The 7,500-nt window shown below is 38.2% G+C and overlaps 1 protein-coding gene across 1 annotated transcript in view; it reads right to left on the reverse strand.

Annotated features, from left to right (window-relative positions):
• The window catches only part of LOC115211772, a 412,137-nt gene that overhangs the window by 388,931 nt on the left and 15,706 nt on the right, over nucleotides 1-7,500 (reverse strand). The window lies entirely within an intron of this gene.

Genomic DNA, 7,500 nt, shown 5'->3' on the forward strand with positions numbered 1-7,500 from the left:
TCGGTTGTCAAGCAATGCTAGGGGGACAAACACACACACACACATACATACACACATATATATATGTACATATATACGACAGGCTTCTTTCAGTTTCCGTCTACCAAATCCACTCACAAGGCATTGGTCGGCCCGGGGCTATAGCAGAAGACACTTGCCCAAGATGCCACGCAGTGGGACTGAACCCGGAACCATGTGGTTGGTAAGCAGGCTACTTACCACACAGCCACTCCTGCATAATATGATACTTTATCATGTTATATGTCTAATTTCCTTTCTCTGTTTTAGAGCTTTGTCTTACTTCTTTCTCTCTCTACTCTCTTATTTGCCCTGTATTTTCTCCCCACACTTATTTTATTCCTTCGTACCTGTCTTTTTGTACGATGTCTGTGTGTGTGCATGATATAGTATAATACAATATTAAGTGTGTGTATGTGTGTGTGTGTGTACGTCTGTATATGTATGTATGTATGTATGTATGTATGTATGTATGTATGTATGTATGTATGTGTGTATGTGTGTATGTATGTGCATAAACCAATACGTGTACACACGGAACGTGATTCAAAAGTCCCTTGGACGAATGTCATTTTCCAAGGCCTCTTCACGACACATATCTTGTGAGTGAAATTTGAAAGACAGAAACGGTATAAGAGTCAGTTAGATGGTTTGTACTTGCCTGAGAATTGCGTTAAGACTACTCATGTCACTGAAATATTCAACCCCTCACTCTAATTCCTTGAGCAGATAAATCTTTTTGATCGAATAACTGAATTTCCCTCATTCACATTTATATGTATAAACAGACACACAGACAGATAGACAAGCAGACAAGCAGACATAGATAGATAGATAGATAGATAGATAGATAGATAGATAGATAGATAGATAGATAGATAGATAGATAGATAGATAGATAGATTGATTGATAATAGATAGATAGATAGATAGATAGATAGATAGATAGATAGATAGATAGATAGATAGATAGATAGATAGATAGATAGATAGATAGATAGATAGATAGATAGATAGATGATAGATAGATACACATACTCATGCACATACACCAAAATGAATTTATTCTATTAAGTGTGAGCCGTCTTTCGCTTTACATTACCTTGAATATATGGATGCCTATTTCTAACAGATAAGTTTATCTGCTTAGGCTTTGCAATGGCATCATTCGTATCACTAGATGACAATAACAAATATTAAGAAGGAACAATACGTCAGCCACATTTGGAAAGCTGTCAAGAAGTCCATCGAAGAACAAAATCCTGAACGCAGAAACTAAGATCAAAAACATGCAACTAAAGATGGACTACTTACTCAAGATTTACGAAAAGGATTTTTGTTATGGCTCTTCCTAAACATCCCATAACAAAACGTAATCGCCGACATCAGGCTTTATAACTAGCGTGGCTGTGAAGCTGAATATCGATTTTGTGTATGCTGCAATTACGGTACCACTAATCAAACATGTTAAAAACAAGAGGCCAAAAAGTTGCTCTCCGTTGAGCCTCTCAAAGAACACGAAAAAGAGGTCGACTCAAGCTGCATCTCAAAAATATCTATAAGAGGAACTGCTCAAAAGATGTATTGATTAAAATGTATATAACGTGGAAATGTTGCTAACGACCGAATAGCTTGGAGGACAGCAATCAACAGAAGTGTCGTTATTACGGAAAAGGCGACAAACGCATCTTTCCAGTTGAAAGAGAAACTCAATTTCAACAGGCAGTGCCTCACTGATTAGTGGCTTCTTTGATGATTCTCTCGTACAAGAACTGAAAAACATCAACCATGAGCGAAACTGGGGAAGTTTATAACGTTGCTGTAACAAATGACAAAAGCTTTTTATATCGCAAACTGTTAGTTGGCCATTGACTCCCTTAAGTTTATCTCAGACCGATTCTTTTTTTCACGCAGGGTGTTCAAAATTTGCGGAGGATATTCCTTAGTTATTTGGTTTTGCTGTATCCAAGCAACAATGACAACAACAACACACGTACGTATACACACACATACACACACACACACACACTCACACACACACACACACACACACACACACACACACTCATTCATTCTTTCGCACATATATATATACCCATATCACCCACACATTTTGCTTTGCTTATGATAGACCATCAAAGGTCATGACAGTGTCAATCCAAAACATTCATTCTTCAGCACATTGTTTTTCATGGGAGCAGACGTGGCTGACAAGACCGATACGAGATAAGCAGATCCGGGGGGGTCCTGAGGCCACAGAATGTGATCGAGACCATCAACCGCGCTGGGGCTGATGACGAATTCTTCTCTTCTCTTCGTACGGTTTCTTGCGTTCGGTTTCAAAGTACTCTGCTCTAGCATCACACCCATACTTCTATTCCGATTAACAACCAGAGGCCCCTATCGATTGGGAAGGACATCCTATAATATGAAAGGCAGCATCAGATGGTTGTGAAATTGAAGTTTTGGACGTCCTTTGATTGTTTTGATCGTTCCAGTCTTAAGCTCATTTGTTAGTGTCGGTTACCTGGCATCCGAATCACACCGCCAATCCAACGGAGAAGACGACAAAGGATGCAGAAGACCTCAATGCTTGTAGATCGCAGCCCCAAAAGAGGATTTTAATATGAAGGCACTTTGGCCCTTTCACGCGAGACCAAGGATACTTTGGAGCGATCTGATCACCTAAAGACATAATTAAGATTATACATATACACAAATGAAAAATTACACGTACATACTTTGTCCCCTCCCTCTCGTTCACTCATAAACTCACTCGCATACAATCGCACGCATATGCGGGTTTATGAAACAAATTGCGTTCACAAAATACGTTCCAGTCTTGTTATCCAGGTTTGCCTGGTTTGAGAAAAACCGAAAAAAATTTAATGCTGACAACGTCATTCCCCCACGCACCCTCTATCTCGATCTCTCTCTTTCTTCCTCCTCTCTCTTCTCCCCCCCTCTCTCTCTCTCTCTCTCTCTCTGTCTCTCTTTTCCTACGCAAGTAATTCCTTGCCTTCTTTCTTCCTTTCTTTCCTTTCTTTCTACACTCCTTGTGCCTAACGTCAAAAAATGAATAAGCACATTCCCAAGCCAATACATCATTTAGCTTCTAAATAATCATTTATTCAAAAGCTAAAACGAATATACACCCAACAAACATCTCACCCCCTTCTCTCCCTCTACCCCACCCCGTCTCTCTCTCTCTCTCTCTCTGTCTCACACACACACCACACACACACACACACACATGCATACATACATACATACATACATACATACATACATACATACAAACAAACATACGTAAATAGATGTTGTTGGTCTGTGTGTTTGTGTTTGTGTTTAATTGCAGTTCGGCACATATAAGACTTACGATTGAAAGCAATCCACCCATGACCATCTCACACGCATACACACATGTTTTGTGTGTCTTGTATCTGTGTTTATTCCCCCACGATCGCTTGACAACCGATATTGGTGTGTTTGTGTCTCCGTAACTTGAAAGTTCGGCAAAAGCGTGGACTACTTCATGCAGTTCTCTAAGCTCTTTGGGTTTATATATATATATATATATATATATATATTATATATATATATATATAATATATATATATATATTATACATACATACATACATACATACATACATATATATATATATATATATATATATATATATATATAATAAAACTTTACATAAATAAATAACGTGAAATACACGAAGGGACAAACAAAAAACAACAACGGGTCATTCAAAGCATTCATTCTTAGTCAGAAACTGACACCTCATCGCAGATTTCGGCTGTTTATTTCTGAGATCCGCTCTGAATCAGCCAGCCACAGAAGGAAAGAATGAAACGCAACAGAGACGAACATGAAACGAAAAATCTTTTGGGGGACAGTAACGGTTAAAAACATGGATGACACAGGCGCCCTACGGCTTTGAGACAAACAGAGAGACACAAAAACAATATATATATATATATATATATATACAAACATCATGTATCTAAAAACACGACACACGATACTTGTGTCTACGGCATCCAGTGTCGTGTTAAGGTTAGTGTTAACAAACTGGGTAATACGTAGAAAATAAACGTGAGCAATTTTCCAATAAATTAATTGAAAAAATAAAAACGTTGGCTATTTTTCATGGGGAAATATTACATATTGTCATTTACCAAAGATGGCACCGGAGAAACGTTCACGTAATTCGATGAAGAAAACCATGTAATCGTTCAACATTCTATTTGAAAAGCAGGGAAAATTTGTAGTGAACCGAAAGATCTGGAAACTAGCATGTAGACTAGAAACGGTTACTGCAGACCTTGTTCGATATCAGCAGGCCGAAGACAACGAGAAAAAAGAGTCCAGAAGCAGCTTCTTGGACGGGTATCGTCTGCAACGCTTTGATACACGCTTTCTGGACAAAAAGTTACGGCAGTATAAAATGGAGACATCACCATCAATGATCGGTAAAAGAGGAAGAGAATAACTCTGGAAATATCCTTTACTTAGAAGTTGTGCTAAGGAGAATTTTTCATGTTTTTGTTTGCAGTAAATGCTGTCACTTATACATATGATTTATTGTATAAAATATTCATACACATAGGCGCAGGAGTGGCTGTGCGGTAAGTAGCTTGCTAACCAACCACATGGTTCCGGGTTCAGTCCCACTGCGTGGCATCTTGGGCAAGTGTCTTCTGCTATAGCCCCGGGCCGACCAATGCCTTGTGAGTGGATTTGGTAGACGGAAACTGAAAGAAGCCTGTCGTATATATGTATATATATATATATATATATATATATATATATATATATATGTGTGTGTGTGTGTGTGTGTGTGTGTGTGTGTGTGTCTGTGTTTGTGTGTCTGTGTTTGTCCCCCTAGCATTGCTTGACAACCGATGGTGGTGTGTTTATAGGGTTAGTATTATAATCCCTTACAAAACCTTTTTTCCAAATTTTAAGCCCCCAAAATTAGGGAGTTCCTTATACACGAGTATCCCTAATACACGTTAAAATACGGTTTATTTTGACTTCACAAATCTTTGTATGTGTGTGTGTGTGTGTGTGTGTGTGTGTGGCTGTGTAGTAAGAAGTTTGCTTCCCAACCACATAGTTCCGGGTCCAGTTCCATTACGTGGCACCTTGGGCAAGTGTCTTCTACTATGGCCTCGGGCCTACCAAAGCTTTGTAAGTGGATTTGGTAGATGGAAACTGAAATAAGCACGTTTTATGTGTGCGTGTATATATATATATATATATATATACACATGACTAGTCGCCATGATAGATCGTTAGCCACTACACACATTTTTTTCTCTCCTTGTTTTTTCTGTGTCCCTTTCTGTAGAAGAGCGTAGGCTCTAAACGTAAAAGACTTTTTCTATTCCTGAGCGTTTATACTAATACATCTGTTTGTTTTGTACACCACCTGTCTTCGTCTTTTGTTTTTTTCGTAAACTCTCCCTATATATATATATATATATATATATATATATATATATAATATATATATATATATATATATATATGAGTGTGTGTCTGTGTCTGTGTTTGTCCCCCATTTGTCAACCAATATTGGCGTGTTTGCGCCCCCGTAATTTAGTGGTTCGGCAAAAATGACTCCCCTTAAAAATAAATGAATATATCTTGAGGTCGATTCGTTCGACTAAAACCCTTCAAAGTGGTACCAGTAAAAGATAAAAGACAAACTAAACTGCTTGACAATCCAAGTCTCACCCTCAGGTTGGGAAACACTGACGTGGTTAACTCCTACGTTGGCCTGTACGTAAGCAGGAAAACATGAAACTCATGGTTCTAAGTTGCGTGCTATTTGCGATACGTCACTAGGTTCATATTATGCTAAAGGCCCATGTTAACAGTATGAATGTCACAACTTCCTACTTCGGTGCTTGTGTCAGTCAATGTGAAAATTTCGACATGATTGCCACTAACAGGAGCTAAACCACCTCAAACAAAACCTTATCGTCTCAAGTAATAGGATAACGTTGCCTTCTGTCGTAATTTCATTCACATTTAGAATGTCTCATAGAAATATTAAACCGACTTGACAGGAACTTTATTTATCCACCGCCGCAAAATGAAGACGGGCAAAGTTGACTTTAACAGAACTTTAACTCAGGGCATAAAAGGTCGTAGCTAAAAACCGCATGGCATTTTGTCTGCTGCTCTAACAATTCTTCCATTATACTGATAGCCGCGAATTGGCAGACTCGAATGGATTTACTTCATTTGTTTTGTCTCTCTACGCTGCAGATTTAGATCCCTTCGGCTTCAATAAAGCACCATTCAAGTACTGAAGCTGTCTCTTTCTTTTTCTCTTCCTCACTCCTTCCCTCCTTCTATCTCCCTCTCCCCTTCTGATTCGGCAATATTGGACAGGACAAGAAAGCTTTCGCATCACCGCTCTACAAATCGTTGCACCATTCCTCTGTAAACACGCTATAATAGAATAAAAACCGGATCTTTACCTTATGAAAGGTAAAAATTGCCAAAAAAACATTAAGTCCAACTGCTTCAAAGCTTTAGATAAAATTTGTACTATTTCGGTTAATATACAGTCAACTGTAAAATTGTTTCTTATATTGGTTCAACGCCTTAAATATGACTAGAAGGCAAAAATGCATCGAATCGACTCTTATACAAGATTCTTATATCGTAGCAAAGCAGAACTAAGCACAGTAATGCATTTAATATGAATAATGTCTTCTATATTGATTTCAAACAGAAGCACAGGGTTACAAATTTTGGTGGGAGGGTATTGCCATTTATTTTGAATTGTAACGGGTGTTTTCCATGCTCACGTTGGGAGCACCAACTGTAACGGTTGATGTATCTTTACGTCGGGAAGCCAAGTGTAACGTAGTTGTTATCAAAATGTAATGGGTGTGATGTTGAAGAAAAGAAAGAAGAACAGTAGTCGAACATGATGTTGACTTCAATTTTTTTTGTATGTATAGCCATGTCTCGGCGGGCAGGCATATATAAAAATAATCGAGAGTTAATTTTTCCTTGTATAACTGTGTATAATGTTCTTGCAACTGTAGTAGTAGGAAAGAGATAGACAGAGTGATGTTTGTTAGGAGAGAAAGATGAGCTAGTGAGAGAATTAAAGACAGTAGAGGGAAGTTGTATCATAGCGACCGATTGCTTTCTCTCGTCCTCTGATCAGCCTCTAGTGTCTGCCTGCCTCTAGGTTTTCTCACTAACTAACTTTATCCTATATGTTTCTAGTATTTATAAAAATGCAGGCTAGCTAGAAAAAGAGGTATATCGTTGAGAACAATGGGTTGTTCGATGAAGGCCAACTCTTATCTTATTTCAATACTCTATGGCATACAAAAGGTTAAGAGTCAAGCTGAAAGCACATCAATTGACTTGGCAAAGCCATGCGCTGAATGTAACTCCTATGAACTTCCATTTTTCTGTGAGAAAAATGCTATTGAA

Source organism: Octopus sinensis, linkage group LG5 (genome assembly GCF_006345805.1).
Source record: "Octopus sinensis linkage group LG5, ASM634580v1, whole genome shotgun sequence".
Lineage (NCBI taxonomy): Eukaryota > Metazoa > Mollusca > Cephalopoda > Octopoda > Octopodidae > Octopus > Octopus sinensis.